Source organism: Hipposideros armiger, unplaced genomic scaffold (assembly GCF_001890085.2).
Source record: "Hipposideros armiger isolate ML-2016 unplaced genomic scaffold, ASM189008v1 scaffold_1587, whole genome shotgun sequence".
In the NCBI taxonomy this organism is placed as follows: domain Eukaryota; kingdom Metazoa; phylum Chordata; class Mammalia; order Chiroptera; family Hipposideridae; genus Hipposideros; species Hipposideros armiger.
Genome location: NW_017732937.1, coordinates 89532 through 104990, shown reverse-complemented (window position 1 = coordinate 104990; position 15459 = coordinate 89532). Strand labels below are relative to the sequence as shown.

Sequence of the window (15459 nt, the reverse complement as noted above, 5' to 3'; positions counted from 1 at the left end):
GGCAGCCCAGCTCCAGGTTGAGCTGTTGTTCAGCATCTTATCTGTGGAGGGCAGTGTCACTGGCCCTCATATGTGGGCTCTGAACCGGGGCCCTCTGGCGTCCCAAGCCAGTTCTTAACCATCGCGCCACTCGGCCGGCCCCTATTTACTTTTTAAAGATTTTATTGGGGAATTGGGGGAGGAGAACAGTGTTGGGGAATTGGGGAAGGGGACCAGCCAAGTTGTTGTCCTTCAATCTTAGCTGTGGAGGGCGTAGCTAGCTCAGCTCCAAGTCCAGTCACCATCCCGCCGACCAGCCGCAGTTCTCGGCTGCTCAGCTCAAGGTGCTGTGTTCAATCTTAGCTGCAGGTAGGTGTAGCCCCCCCATCCCATGCGGGAGTCGAACTGGCAACCTTGTTGTTAGGAGCATGTGCTCTCACCAGCTGAGCCATCTTGCCACTTGTTGGCAGCTCAGTGGCAGCTGAGCTCAGGTGCAACTCACTGGCCCATGTGGGAATCAAACTGGTGATCCTGTAATGTTTTTATTTGACAGAAATTGCCATACCAGAAGTGATGTGTGACAAGAGCCTTTCCATTGTGATCAAAAGATGTAGTGAATGCTGCTGTGGAGTGCCATCCAGTGGAAAGGCAGAGATCTTCAATTCGGAAAGTGGTGCGTTGAACCTTAGTAACAGTGTGACAAGTTTCAACTTGTTTAGTGGTCAGTCTGGTGTGAGCTACCTTTGAGAGAAGGTGTGTTTTAAAGGGTGCGGTAAATCATCCTCCATCATGACAATGTTCCATGTCACACAGTGCTTCTGGTATACGGCAATTTCTGTCAAATAAAAGCATTACAGTGTGTCCTCATCCACCTTATTCACCGGATCTGTCACTGTGCAACTTCTGGCTCGTCCCCAAAGTCAAAATGATTTAAGACATCGAGGCAGCCACGACAAAGCAACTAAAGACACTCATGAAAGAGAACTTCTAGAACTGCTTCAGAAAATGGCAAGAATGATGGGTTAGTGTGTTCAAAGCGAAGGGAAGTATTTTGAGGGGAATTAATGGCAATGTGTCTTTTACTGTAATACATTTTAAAAATTTAAACATTCACTGTATTGTTTGAACACACCTCATATGTGCCTGCTTCTAGACTTTCTATTCTGTTCCATTGTCTATTTGTCTATTTCAATACTAATACTACACTGTTAATTACTATAACTTTGTAATGCATATTAATATTTGATAGGGACTCCTTCTTTATTCCTCTTCCTCAAAAGTATATTGTTTGCCTTTGCCTTTCCATTTGAATTTTAAGATAAGTTTAGCATGGTCTGTAAGAAACATTGAAATTTTGATTAGAACTGCATTTTATTTATAGATTATAGACAGAAAAGGCACCTTCACAACAATGAAAGTGGCTCATCTCTCCTTAAGGTATTTTTTTTTAATTTTATAATTTTCTACATAAGGATCTTATGCATATTTTGTTAGACATATTTGTGTGTACCTGGTAAGTTTTGTTGCTATTACTAATTTTTTAAAATTATGTTTTGTAATTGATTGTGACTGGTGTATGGGAATGCTTGATTCTGGTGTATTGTTTTTATTTATTTTTATTTATTTTTCATATTAATAGTTAGTATACAATATTATATTAGTTTCAGATGTACAACATAGTTATTCAACATTTATATACCTAATGAAGTAATTACTATAAGTCTAGTAATTACCTGATACCATACAAGGTTATTACCATGTTATTGACTGCTTTCCCTGTGCTGTATATTACATCCATGTGACTCACTTTATAACTGGAGGTTTGTACCTCTTATTCCTCTTCACCTTTTTCACCCATCCCCCCCTTCCTCTCTGGCAACCATCAGTTTGTTTTCTACATCTATGAGCCTGTTTCTGTTTTGTTTTGTTTGTTATTTTTTTTAGATTCCACATATAAGTGAAATCATATGAATTTTTTTCTTCTCTGTCTGACTTATTTCACTTAGTGTAATACCCTCTAAGTCCATCTATGTTGTTTGTAAATGGCATGGTTTCATTCTTTTTTATGGATGAGTAATATTTCATTGTATATATGTACATATTCTTTATCTATTTGTCTGTAGACACTTAGGTTGCTTCTGTATCTTAGCTATTGTAAATAATGCTGCAATGAACCTTGGTGTATTGTTTTTAGATCTTATCACCTTGCTAATCTCTTTCTCTAGGTCCAATTGTTTATTTATAGATTTTATTAAGTTTTTATATAAACTTTATATAAAACATACTTAAAAGTACACAAATCATAACTATATAGCTTAATGATTTACCATAGTCTTTTTGATTTGTTAATGTAACTTGGGAATAATTGTAATTTTACCATTTAATCCTTTTATCTCCATTATTTGATGTCATTCTTTATAAAATAAATTAGAATTTCTTTTCTTAAACAATTTTACTTAAACATATCTGAGGCCTCATGCTCTAATTAGCTGTGTTTGATGTCTAAATACTTTTGAAGTTATCAAAGAAAGGAAATTACCTTTATTTGGAAGTTCCAACAGAACTTAATAAAAGAGCCTGCAGAGTGGTGATTTTTCAGTTAGTTGAGCACCGTCCAGGATTTGGTCTTCAGCATTTATGAAATGATGAAATGAAGTTTGGTGATAAGCAAGTATAAGTTAATTTACTGAGAACTAAAGTAGATATACAGAGAAAAACACACATCCTACATTAATATATTTTTTCCAGTGACCAGAACACTCGGGACCTTGTCTTCAGGGCACGTCAGCTCTGGTATCGGGGTACTTGGGAATTGAAACTAAAAAACCCGAACATGTTGCTTACTATAAGTGTAGAATTAAAGCAAAGAAGGTAGAGAGTCTCACAAACATGGAGTCTTTGTGCAGATATGGGTTATTGGAGGAATACATTTGGATGGTCTACCTTCTCCTCATCACACCCCAAGCAGTTTGAGAGGCAGCAAGGTGTGGCGAAAAAATATTGGCTTTTGTAGCCAGTTGCCTTCAGGCAAGTTACTTCTTGAGAGTTCCATTTTTCTCACTGGTGAAATAGAAATCACGACACTGTTAATTTAAAAGAAATGTGTCATCTCAAAGTGTTTTTTACATAGTAAATCCAGCAGAATTTTGGGTTTGTATTTGTTTATCGATGCCTCTGGGTGAAAAGGAAGGTGCCAATGATCCTTTCCTAATTTGTCAGAATGATCTTAGAAGTATTCATCTGTTTCCAAATATAGAGATGGTGATTACAAATTTATCACCAGATGTATTAACTTCCTATTGCTGCGGTAATAAATTATGACAAACATAGATAATAAACACGAATTTATCATCTTAGAATTCTGGAGGTCAGCAGTCCTAAAATCAAGGTGTTGGCTCCCTCCAGAGCCTCTAGGGGGAGATTGTTTCCTTGCTTTTCAGCTCCTAGAGGCTGCCTGCATTCTTTGGTTCCTGGGCCTTTTCTCCATCTTCAGATCCAACAGTGTATAGCATGTTGAGCTCTTTGAATCTGACCTCTACTTTCATTGTCATATTTTTTTCTCTGACTCTGAACCTCCTGCTCCCTTGTTATAAGGGCTCTTGTTATTACATTCAAGCCATTAGTGCAATCCAGTATACCTTATCCATCTCTTGATCCTTAATTAAAGTCCCATTTGCCATCGAAGGTTACATATTCACAGGATCAGGAGGTGGACATCTTGGGATGGCCATCATTCTGTCTACCAACTCCAGGTTAATGAATTACCAAGTAAGATGCCTAACTAAGTAACACATTTCTTTTGTAGGTTATTTTCATACAGCAAAGCATCAATTTCTAAAGTTGTGGGAGCCTTACAAAATGCCTTTCTTTAAATAATACTTTCAAGGAAAGATTTATATTAACAGAGTAGAACCAGTTGGTAACAATTATGAATAGTCATGAGCCTCCATATTGAAAAGAGAACAAGATTGACATTTTTATTAAAATTATCAATTCAACATCTTTTAAATTTAGATTATTTGAAGTAATTGTAAAGTAAAATCATTTCTACCCCTCCACAGCTGCAGGGAAGAAAATACAGTGCCTTCCCATTTTTTTCAGTTTCCTTTTGTTGATTGTGAAGATCTGCATTTGTAAAGTTAGGCTACGAAATTTCATTAGCTAGTTTTAAGGAAAAAGCAGGCCTGGAGCCCAATTTGCTTATAGAAATGGACAAAGGGCTGAAAATGATTTCCTTTATTATCAGTGAAATTCTATATTTTGTGCCTTGTACAGTAGTTGTTAAGATTTGGTGTGATTACTTTGACAAGGCAGTGAACACGTGATTACTGAACAAGAGCAGTGTGAGTCTCTTACATTCTTTTCTGTTCTTTCTACCTTTTTGTCTCTTTTTATTGTACTCTAATAATTTCCTTTGAACTGTCTTAAATTTTCACATATACTTTTCTCTTTTTTTATTGAGGTAACATTGGTTAAGAACATTATACACCACAAGTGCCTAGAACAGTGCCAGACACGTAATGGGTCCTTATTAAATGTATTAATTAAATTAATGTATGGAAACATAAATTAATGAATGAATGGATAAATTAATGTCATTGAATCAATTTTGTCTGGAATTCAGAGGCCCAATTCTTTAACTCAGGGAAATTTTCTTTCATCATTTATTTAAGTATTGTCTCCTTTCCGTCTGTTTGTTTTCTCTTTTAACGCCCCATCTACCCACCCATAGTTACATGGTTGGTCCCTTGGAACTATCTAAATATCACAAGTTGTCCCTCATTGAATCTATTGCTTTGTTATTATTATTATCACTTCTTTTTGCTTAGTGCTTTGATATAAATCATGCTCTTGATTTTCTAGTCCAGTAATTCAGGGCTTATCAGTGAAATAAAACCTTTCATTTTATTATTTAACTCGATTTTTTTAAGCTTTGAGCTCCAGAAAATTTTTGGTGTGTCTGTGTTGTACTTGACTTTCCTTAGGTGTTCTTATTGCTACTTTATTAAATTAAATTTATTGGGGTAATATTGGTTTGTAAAATTATATAGGTTTGAAATATACAATTCTATATTACTCTTTATTCAGGGTTTCACATATTTTGTCCAGCTGTTTTGTTTCATTTCTATTTGACTGCTGAGACATAGTTTGTTTGTATATTTGCTTTTATGAATGATCATTTTGTGAGCCCTGATGTAGATTATAAAAGATGTATTTGGGTCAGTACCACCAGAATGTGTAGGTATGAAAAGTGTTCCTATGTGAAAGAGGTTACATGTGAAATTGAATCATAACACTGCTTTGTTTCCAGAGAATAGTTGACATTACAACACTGTCCTATGGTAAAACTGTGAAAATTCCAATATTTGGACTTACTCACCTTAGACACAAACTGTACTCTGAAATGGTGTTCTTTCACTGAGAACAGACAAACATAGTATTTAAGTTTGTATGGAAAGGCTCAGAAGCTAGTAGCACAAAGCTAGCTAGCAAAAAGAAAACAAGAGAGCTAAAATGACTGTTACGTCTAAATTTCCAGAGAACTTGTTAACAAGAACATTCTATCAGACTAAATTTTAGGTTGCTTTTATTACAAGGTTTTTTTTACCATTTAAGAAATGGTTCACTGACATGTATTTCTTTAATAAGGCTTCCATACATCTAGATGAATATCTAAACCCCTTTCTGATAGTCCATATAAAGGTTTGCCACCCCATCCCATGAAAGAGTGCTTTTGTTATGCCCTCCTAGGACTCATTAGTATGACCAAGGAAAATAGATGCAGTTGGTGCCTACTCTCGACCATCCTGATTAACTACCACCTACTGTACTATGGTAACTCTACCCCTTCAGAATTTGGACTCCCTAATCCAGAGGAATCAGGAGTCTAGGGGTGGTAGACATACAATTTCCTTATTTAGACCTGATCTTAATGCTGCCAAGTGTTTGTCGTGAGTGCTAATCAATACCAAACTCTACCTAGAAACTTCTTTGTATTATAACATGGATAAAGCCAATAAAGAGAATTAACATGATTTCAATGGTCCACATCATGTGGGAATTGTAAGGGATCAATAAATACTTATCTTTCCTGTGTATGTTCAGAACTAATTGAAATATAAACTTAGGAATCAGATAAATGGAGATCAGAAGGTCATTATCATTACTAATAAAGCTCATTGGAGAAGGTAGTTTGAGTGTGGACTTCCTAATACTGGACCACAGAATTAGGCAGACTTACCCAGACAATTGCAAGCAATGCTGAAAAACTGCAAGACTCCAGGCCAAAAATAGGCCTCTCATTTCCCAGCAAGGAGCCAGTCAGAAATCATGTTTTCTATAGGTATATAGACCCCTGAGAGAAAAGGAGAGAGCAAGGGCTTGAACCAAATACACTCAGATATTCCTCCCAAGTGTACTAACCATATAACTCATTCCTCCTCCTGTGGGAAGAAAAGCAGGAGTGTTAGTCTAGTTGAAATTCTTCCACATGGAAACCTGAGAAGTAAAGATTAAGTGTTCTCTCTCACACAGCTCAGTGATATATTCAGTATTGCCATTTGCTTGAACCTGTCTATCTCTTCAGGACCAAAAATATCACAATTTTGCCATAACAAAGAAGCTATTACAATATTTTAGGAAGACTTAAGTACACTGCAAATAGATTAACTGCATACTATTATATTAAAGACGTATCAATGGAATATTTAAAAACCTCATCTAAATACTGTAGTAAAACATGAAGAAAAGCTTCTTAAATTTACCAAAAGGAATCTATTCACAACTATCTACCAAGTGGGAACATTCCATATTGTACTTTTTGAGCATATTTTTCTCCACTTGCTAGAGCTTTTAAATAAAGCTTTAAGTAAGAACTTTCTCTGTTATATCTGGGTTCATGTAATAGCCACATATTGGGAGTATGTGGTATGGGAGTGGGGAGAGAAGAAAAGAGAAGGAAAGTGAGAAAAGAGAGAAAATGAGAAGGAGATTGCAGGGGATAGGTACCATGTGTAGAATTATAGATGATCTTGGCCATGTGTTTGATGCAGAAAAGGGGAAAGTATTGAGTGACAGTGGGATGGCGGGGGCTGATGTGAGCAAGTTATGTATGATAATGGTGACAATGGGGACAGTGTGAGTAATAGTATAGGATGGTATGAAATCACTGTGAAAACGAAGGCAGGGGCAATGTAAATGATAGTGACAGGACAAGATCAGAATGCATGTGATAATGGTAGTATGGACACAGTGTATGTCATATTGCAGAAGATGAGAGTTGTGCATATGCGTGTGTATGGTTGGGAAAGTGGAAAGGGAGAGCGAATAGTTGGAAAGGACACAATGATAATGAGACACTGAGATCATTGTGTGTGTGAAAATGTGAATGGGGCATTTCAAGTAATAATAGGAGGCGGATGTAGACAGTAGGTGGAATGGGGAAAGTGTAATATGATAGGAGATAAGTACATGGTGGGAATGACAGGGTTAATGTGTTTGTGTGTGTGTGATGCTGGAGGAAATAAGAAGTGTATATATTTGTCGCGGCAGATAGGTACAGTAAGCATGCGTGATAATGGGGAATGGAAGAGTGTATGCATATGACAATTTGGAGTGTGAAATCATGAGTGGAGTTGTTGAATAAAGTGTACGATGGGAAAATGCAGTTTCCGAGTGTCATTGAGGAATGGGAAAAGTATGTGTGTGAGATTAGAGGTGATGTGGATGTCGGTTGTGAGTGTCTGTGATATGGAGATGGCATGGGCATATGGGAAAGGAATTTTGGAGGGTGTTGAAGGTTTTATAGTAGGGATGTGGACTGTAGGTATGACAGTGGATATGGTTAGACACTGTGTCAGTGTAGGGATTGAATAATTGTAGGTGTGACCATGAGTAATGGAGATTGTATGTGTGATAATGAGGATTGATTAGAGCTAGTTGTATTTGACAGTGAGTGTCATGGCACTGTATGGACTTTGTATGTATGATAGTATAGGATAAGACTGTGTGTGTGCAGAAATGGGAGTAATAGAGACAATGTGTGTGTGTTACAGGAATAGTTTGGAGAATTGGGGCAGTGTGTGGAGATCACAAGTCATAAATCATAGTCATTATCATATAAGTCATAGGAATTATGAATGAATGAGAGTGTGTGTGTGTGTGTGTGTGTGTGTGAGAGAGAGAGAGAGAGAGAGAGAGAGAGAGAGAAGGAGATTTCATGTTTTGTGATGGGCGTTTGGAATTGTATTTAGCTACGAGTAACAGATCTGAAAATGAGTTGCTTAAAATAATGAGGGGATATCTTCACCCTACCTAAAACAAATCCAAATCCAGGACCTTCAGGATTTTATCAATGTTTCAGGCCACTTATGTATTTTTTTTGTTCCATGATCCTTAGCATGTGGATCTGTCAGGTGCCTCCAGGCTTCCAGATGCCCCCTGTAACTCTAGCCATCATTTTTGTGTTCCAGGTAGGGAAATGAGGAAGAGGAGAGGGCAAAATACCTTGTCAGTAGAATTATTCTCCTTTATATGGAGCTTCCCCCAAAATCCTACCCAATAATTTCCACCTACATCCATTGAATAGAACTGTGACACATGGCCACCACTATCTTCAAGGGTGTCTGGGAAATGTGAATTTACAGCTGGGAACATTGTCACCCATAATAAAAATCAAGATTAATTTAGTAAGGAAGATGGGATGTTGCGTGGGATACAGCCAGTAGAGAAGGAGAAGTTGAAGATATAGGAGAAAGGGTATAATTAATACATCAAAATCCCAGAGGTAACAGATACATACAGGATTCAGAGTGCAAGGGCACTATATGACTGGCACAGTTTGAGATGCTGGGGATATCATGGTAAACAAAAATAGACATGTTTTCTCTGCCCTCATGGAGGTTGCTGTCTTGTGAAGAAGACAGACATTAATCACAGACCCAAATATTTGTGAAGTTGAGTTGACACTGTCATAAGTACTGTGGAGGGGAAGTACAGGGTTCTGGGACTATGTTTAAAGAGGGTTTGACCTATTCAGGGAGGTCAAGGAAGGAGGAAGTAATGATTAACCTCAGACCAGAAGGCAGATTCAGAAATAACTGGTTGATGGGTGGATGGATGGTTAGGATGGGAGGGAAAGTGTTCCCAGAAAAAGAAACAGCATGAACAAAGGCATTTATGCTTTGTTTTTAAAATTCATTTTATATTTATTTCATGTAGTATATTTGCTACTGTTATATTTTCAAGTTCTCTAACCTTTACTAGTTAATTCCATTAGGAGTACTTTTCATCTCAAATATTATGATTTTTATCACTGGGTATATGATTTTTACCTTATTAAATATATCTCATTTCTCTACTTAACATGACCATTTTTTCTAGCTTTTTGGACCCATGGAACAGAGTTATAATAACTGTTTAAATGTGCTTGTCTACTAAATATAACATCTCTGTAAGATCAGATTTTATCCTCATGATGGGTCACATTTTTCTGCTTCTTCACATGCCTGATTATTTTTTATTGGATTCCAGGCATTATGAACTTTACCTTTTGGTAGAATTTTGGTAATTTCTACCTTTTGGTGCTAGATATTTTGTATTATTACACATCTATTTACTTGAGCTTTATTATGAGAAACAGTTACGAGTATGTGGAAGCAGTTAAATCTTTTTTGAGTCTTGCTGTTAAGATTTCTTAGGCAGGACCACAGCAGCGTTTTGCATACAGCTATTATCCCAGACTACTGAAGCAAGGCCCACTGAATACCTCATGCCTCATGAATTATGAGTTTTTCTGCTGTGGATGTTGGGAACAGGCATGATCCCCAGACCTGTTTGAGCTCCTGACACTTGTTCCCTCTAATCCTTTCAGGTGGTTCTTTTCCCAGCCTTGAATAATTTCCTTATGTGCATTCACTGATCAGTACTCTGCTGAAAATAGAAATCCTTCAAAGATCTCCAGGGTTCTCCCTAAGTGCAGCTCTCTTTTTGATATTCTGTTCCCTTGGTCTTTCTGGTCTCTCATCTCTGTCACCTCAACTAAGGGACTCCTCTGGGTTCTGACTGCATTCTACCTCACTGCACCATGAACTAGAAACTCCCAAGTAGTAAAGGCTCACCTGATTCCCTTCCCCCATCTCTTAGGGATTACTATTTTTCATGGCCTAATGTTTTGAAAACCATTATTCCGTATTTGGTCCCCCTTTTCTAGTGTTATTGTCAGGGTGGAGGGTAAATCCAATCCCTGGCTTGCCTCTTAAGAAGCTATACGAGTATGGTGGAGACTTGTTAGATAATTTTTTCCTTTTCCTTTTCCTCTTCTCTCCTCCTCCTCTGTTTTGAGCTGGTTGGATTCCTCACTACTGCCAAGTATCATTTATAAATGACAGTTTTACTTTTTAAATTTTGTTATCAGATGAGAAAGAGCCTGAACAAACCCAAGAAATTTATTCAAAATCAAGGATCTTAGGAAGAATTTGGGTTATAGGGCATGTGACCACGTATTCCAAGGATAACTCTTCATGGCTCTGAACTTAAGAAAATTCTGAATGTAAAGACAAGTTAAAGAGGCAGATTAACCTCCCTTCAAAGGAGAGATGTTTAAGGCTTGGAGTAGATACTCACAGGGTTGGGTCTTAGCCAGGGAAATTCCAAGACGTGTAAGTATTAAATTAACTGTGCTATAATCTCAGACACTGTCCTACATGAGAATGAACCCATACATAGGACGGACAGCCTGTGGTGTGGGTCACATGATCATAGCTTCAGCCCAGTTTCAGAGATTATAAGTCACCAAGGTCATGATGGTGAGATAAAATGTGAAGAGCATTGCAGAACCTTTAGCCAGGCTTCAGATTTTGTTAACATCAGAAAATTCTTCAGCAGAGAAAACACTATGAATGTAGTGATCATGAGTGATCTTTCAAATCAGAGTTCAAATGTTACTCAGTATGGTGGAATACATAGTGAAGAGAAGTCATAGGAATGTAGTCAATGCAGAAAAACCTTTAGGAGCAAGTCAAACCAGAGTGATCATCAGAAATTTCCATCTGAAAATACACTTGAATATCCAAAATGTGATAAAATATGTACTTCCCTCTGTTCTTATCCCATGCACATTTCCCAGGTCTTTATAAGTGATTCTTTGGATCCCTCCTTACATGGCTTTGGCAAGAAAGTTGCATGCCCCCCATCTCCACAAGGGAGGGGAAAACACTCTTTCCCAAGCCAAGGACTCACAAACACTATAAATTCTTCCCTAATTCTTTCTAGTCTCTAAGTAAATTCAGGCTGAGAAGGAATGGAATGAATAATCAAGAGGGACTAGTGTGCTGCCCCTGCATAAGCCCTATAGGATTGTGTTCAGAATATGGGAATGCCTAGGGAATATTTTTTTTAGCTATGTGGCTTTAACCAAAATTCTGAAGTCACTGTAAAGTCCCATTCAATAATCTGTTAAATTTGTATTGTGTGTTCTTACTTCATACTGCAAAAGAAGCATGCTTCTGTCATTAAACACACCAAAATAATTCAGATTTTATAATTCCCCACTTAGAACATAATCTCCAAAGGTAAGTTACTGAAAAAGTATAGTTATTTTTAGTTCCTGAATATACATTTCCAAATTACTTTCTAGAAAAGTGAATATTCATTTGGCTTTTGGATGGGGAAGGACATCGCTAGCATTAAGAAAAAAAAACGGAAGAAATGACAATAGAAAACAAAGTAATGGTTTACATTTTTTTCCTAAAGAATTCATAAACAAAATTAAGAGGCAAGCCACAAACAAAAAATATATTTGCAACAAATGTGATAGATATAAGGTTAATATCCTTAGTACTTAGATAACTATCATAGCAGAAGTATAGATGTCTAATAAACATGGAAAGTGTGTTCCCCTTCTTTAATCATAAAAGAAATACGATTTTTTTATTAAAGTTTATTGGGGTGACAATTGTTAGTAAAGCTACAGTTTTCAGGTGTACAATTCTGTAATACATCATCTATCTATCACATTGTGTGTTCACCACCCAGAGTCAGTTCTCCTTCCATCACCATATATTTGATATCTTTTACCCTCATCTACCACCCCTCCTCCCCCCTTACCCTCTGGTAATGACTAAACTATTGTCTGTGTCTATGAGTTTTTGTTTCTTCATTTGTTTGTCTTGCTTCTTTGTTTTCAGTTTTATATACCACATATCAGTGAAATCATATGGTTCTCTACTTTTTCTGTCTGACTTATTTCGCTCAGCATTATACATAATCGAAAGATCCATCCATGTTGTCACAAATGGCAGTATTTCATCGTTTCTTATGGTAGAATAGTATTCCATTGTGTATATATACCACATCTTCTTTATCCAATCATCCATCGAAGGACACTTTGGTTATTTCTATGTCTTGGCCACTGTAAATAAAGCTGCAAAGAACATCGGAGCACATATATCTTTATGGATAAATGTTTTCAGATTTTTGGGTAGATACCCAGGAGAGGGATTGTTGGGTCATATGGTAATTTCATTTTTTTTTTGTAAGATTTTTATTGGGGAATTGGAGGGATGGGAACAGCGCTGGGGAATTGGGGGAAGGGGCACAGACAAGTTGCTGTTGTTTTGTTCTTCAGTCTAGTTGTGGAGGACGTTGCTTCACTGGCCCAAGTTGGCACCATCATTGCGCTCTTCCCTGGTGAGGCAGATCAGTCACCAGCTTCTGGATAGCTGTTCACTGTGGCTGCTGGCTGCTCACGCTGGCTGCTGGCTACACACGGTAGCCCATGGCAACCCACTGCCACAGGGGCTGCAGCCTATGCCGTCGCCAGTGACTCACGGCAGCCCAGCTCCAGGTTGAGCCGTTGTTCAGCATCTTAGCTGTGGAGGGCAGTGTCACTGGCCCTCATATGTGGGATCCGAACTGGGGCCCTCTGGCATCCCAAGCCAGTTCTTAACCATCGTGCCACTCGGCCGGCCCTCATTTTAATTTTTTGAGGAACCTCAACACTGCCTTCCATAGTGGCTGCACCAATCTGCATTCCCACCATGAGTGTATGAGAGTTCCTTTTTCTCCACAGCCTCTCCAACACTTGTTATTATTTGTCTCATTGATGATAACCATTCTAACTGGTGTGAGGTGATATCTCATTGTGATTTTTATTTGCATTTCTCTGATGATTAGTGATGTTGAGCATCTTTTCATATGTCTATTGGCCATTTGTATGTCCTCTTTGAAGAAATGTCTATTCAGGTCCTCTGCCCATTGTTTGTTTTTTTTGTTGTTGAGTTGTATGAGTTCCTTGTATATTTTGGATATTAGCCCCTTATTGGAGGCATTGTTTAAAAAAACTTCTCCCATTCAATTGATTGCCTCTATTTTGTTGATGGTTTCTTTTGCTGTGCAGAAGCTTTTTAGTTTGCTATAGTCCCAATCATTTATTTTAGCTTTTACTTCCCTTGCCTTTTGAGACCTAATTCATAAAGTCCTCTTTGAACCCAAGGTCCATAAGTTTAGTACCTATAGTTCATATTTGGGCCTCAGTGTATAGTGTCTTGAGGCACCATAATAGTTCATGTTTGAGGCACCATAATAGTTCATATTTGGCTCTCAGTGTATAGTGTCTCTGTAGAAGTTTCAAGAAGGACCCATTATTTTGTATAATTATTCTATCACTCACTTAGAAAGGAGTGTTATAATCTCATGCTATGATTTTGGTTTTATTATTTCTTCTGTTAAATTATGATTTGTATACTATCTTACTTACATTATGTAGTGAACTGTTTATCTAAAATAGTTTCACCTTAAAATACTATGTCTGATGTTAATACATCTTCTTTTGTTTATTGCATGCCATAACTTATTCCATCCTTTTATTTTTATCCTTGCTATATGTTTATGTTTGAGAATTTCTTGTAGTTGTTTAATAATGGAAAAATGTACTACACTAATTTCCTTTGATTAAAGCATCCCAAAATGTCTATAATTGCAGTTTTGATTTCCTCTTTGAAAGAAAGCTTCATTTATTCCCCCTTCAGTGCTCTTCCTGTTTTTCTGTAGTTCCAAAGTTTCTGCCCTATATCATTTTCCTTCTGCCAGAAGAAAACCTTTTAACAACTTTTGCAGGGCAGATCTATTGGTGATTAATTTCTTCAGTTTTTGTTTGTTTGGGAAAGTCTTCATTTCTCTTTCACTTTTAAAGGACATTTTTAGTAGATATAGAAATCTAGTTGGTGGACTCTTTTTCAATAGTTTAAATATTTTACAACACTCTTTTTGCTTGCATGATTTCTGTTGAGAAGTGTTCTGTAATTCTTATCCTTGTTCTGCTACAAGTAACATATTTCCCCCCCTCTGGCTTTTTTCAAGATTTTCTCTTTGTATTTGGTTTTCTGCAGTGTAAATTCTGTAGTATTTGCCTGCTTGGTGTTCTGTGAGCTTCTTGGGTCTGTGATTTATCTTCATTAATTGCGAAAAATTTTTAGTTATCATTATTTATAATATTTCTTTTGTTCCATTTTCTCTCTCTTCTTCTGGTGTTCCAGTTATACATAGGTTATAGTTTTTGAAATTGTCCCACAGTTCTTGAATATTCTGTTCTGCTTTTTTCATTCTTTTCCCTGGGTGTCTCGTATGGAGATATATGTTAACCTTGATAGGACTTGGCCTTGTTTAAAGTTTCCTTTAGCAATAGGTGCCAGAGGCTTCCCAGTCTTCTTATGTCCTTAATTTTGTCTCCTCTTTTGGTTTTGGGCTTCCTTAAATATTCTTCCTTAGAGAGTCTTTGTCTTGCAGTTCATTCAGCTAATATAACCCACTGTTATTATACTGGAGCTCTATTGTTTTGGTGGTATGGTATAGGGAAAAAGTGTTTTGTAATATTCCAATTAAATCTCAATGTTTTAGTGGGTTTGTGACCTTTACAGGTATTTCTTCTTGTATAGCCCCCCTGTCCCTCTCTCCCACCTTAAGTGAGACAGGAAAACTTGTGAGAGAAATGCCTTTCCTGCGTGGCTCTAAGACAAGGCTCTGGTATTATTTCCTCCTGGAAATTAGGTCTTTGTTATGGCTAAGACTTTGGGCATTTTTCACAAGGATGTTCACAAGGCCTCTTCCCCTTGTCCTGCCAGCATCTCAAGGGTATCTTTCTTGAATCTTCACTTTGAGAACCTGGTGAGATTCCTGGAAGTAAAGCCCATGAAAGTGTGGTTCCCCTCTAAGCTACCTAACACCCCCAGGAGTTTCTCATTCTCATTCTAGTCCATATTTAGCCTCCAGCAGTTTGTCAAAATTATCATTTAAATGTCCCTACAAGTTCATGGCTCTGATGGCTTTTGCTTCAGGTAAGCAGATCTCATCTGTGACTCTGGATTTGCCTGCTCCCCCCACCCCCAAATTCAGGAAGGTGGTTTGCTCTAAAACCTCATTTCTCTGTTTGGTCCAAGAAAAGTCATTGATTTTTAGTTTGTCCACCTTTTTCTTATTGTTAGT

The 15459-nt window shown here is 37.4% G+C and overlaps 1 protein-coding gene across 2 annotated transcripts in view; it reads left to right on the top strand.

The window, feature by feature from the left end:
• Positions 1 to 15459, top strand: part of MAGED1 (MAGE family member D1) — a 54656-nt gene that overhangs the window by 19209 nt on the left and 19988 nt on the right. The window contains exon 1 of one of the 2 annotated variants that reach the window (XM_019634339.1): positions 1381 to 1416. The exons of the other annotated variant lie outside the window; for it this stretch is intronic. The gene's annotated coding sequence lies outside the window, so the exon portion shown is untranslated. Of the gene's footprint in view, positions 1 to 1380; positions 1417 to 15459 lie in introns of those variants that run through there. 2 annotated transcript variants of the gene reach the window in all.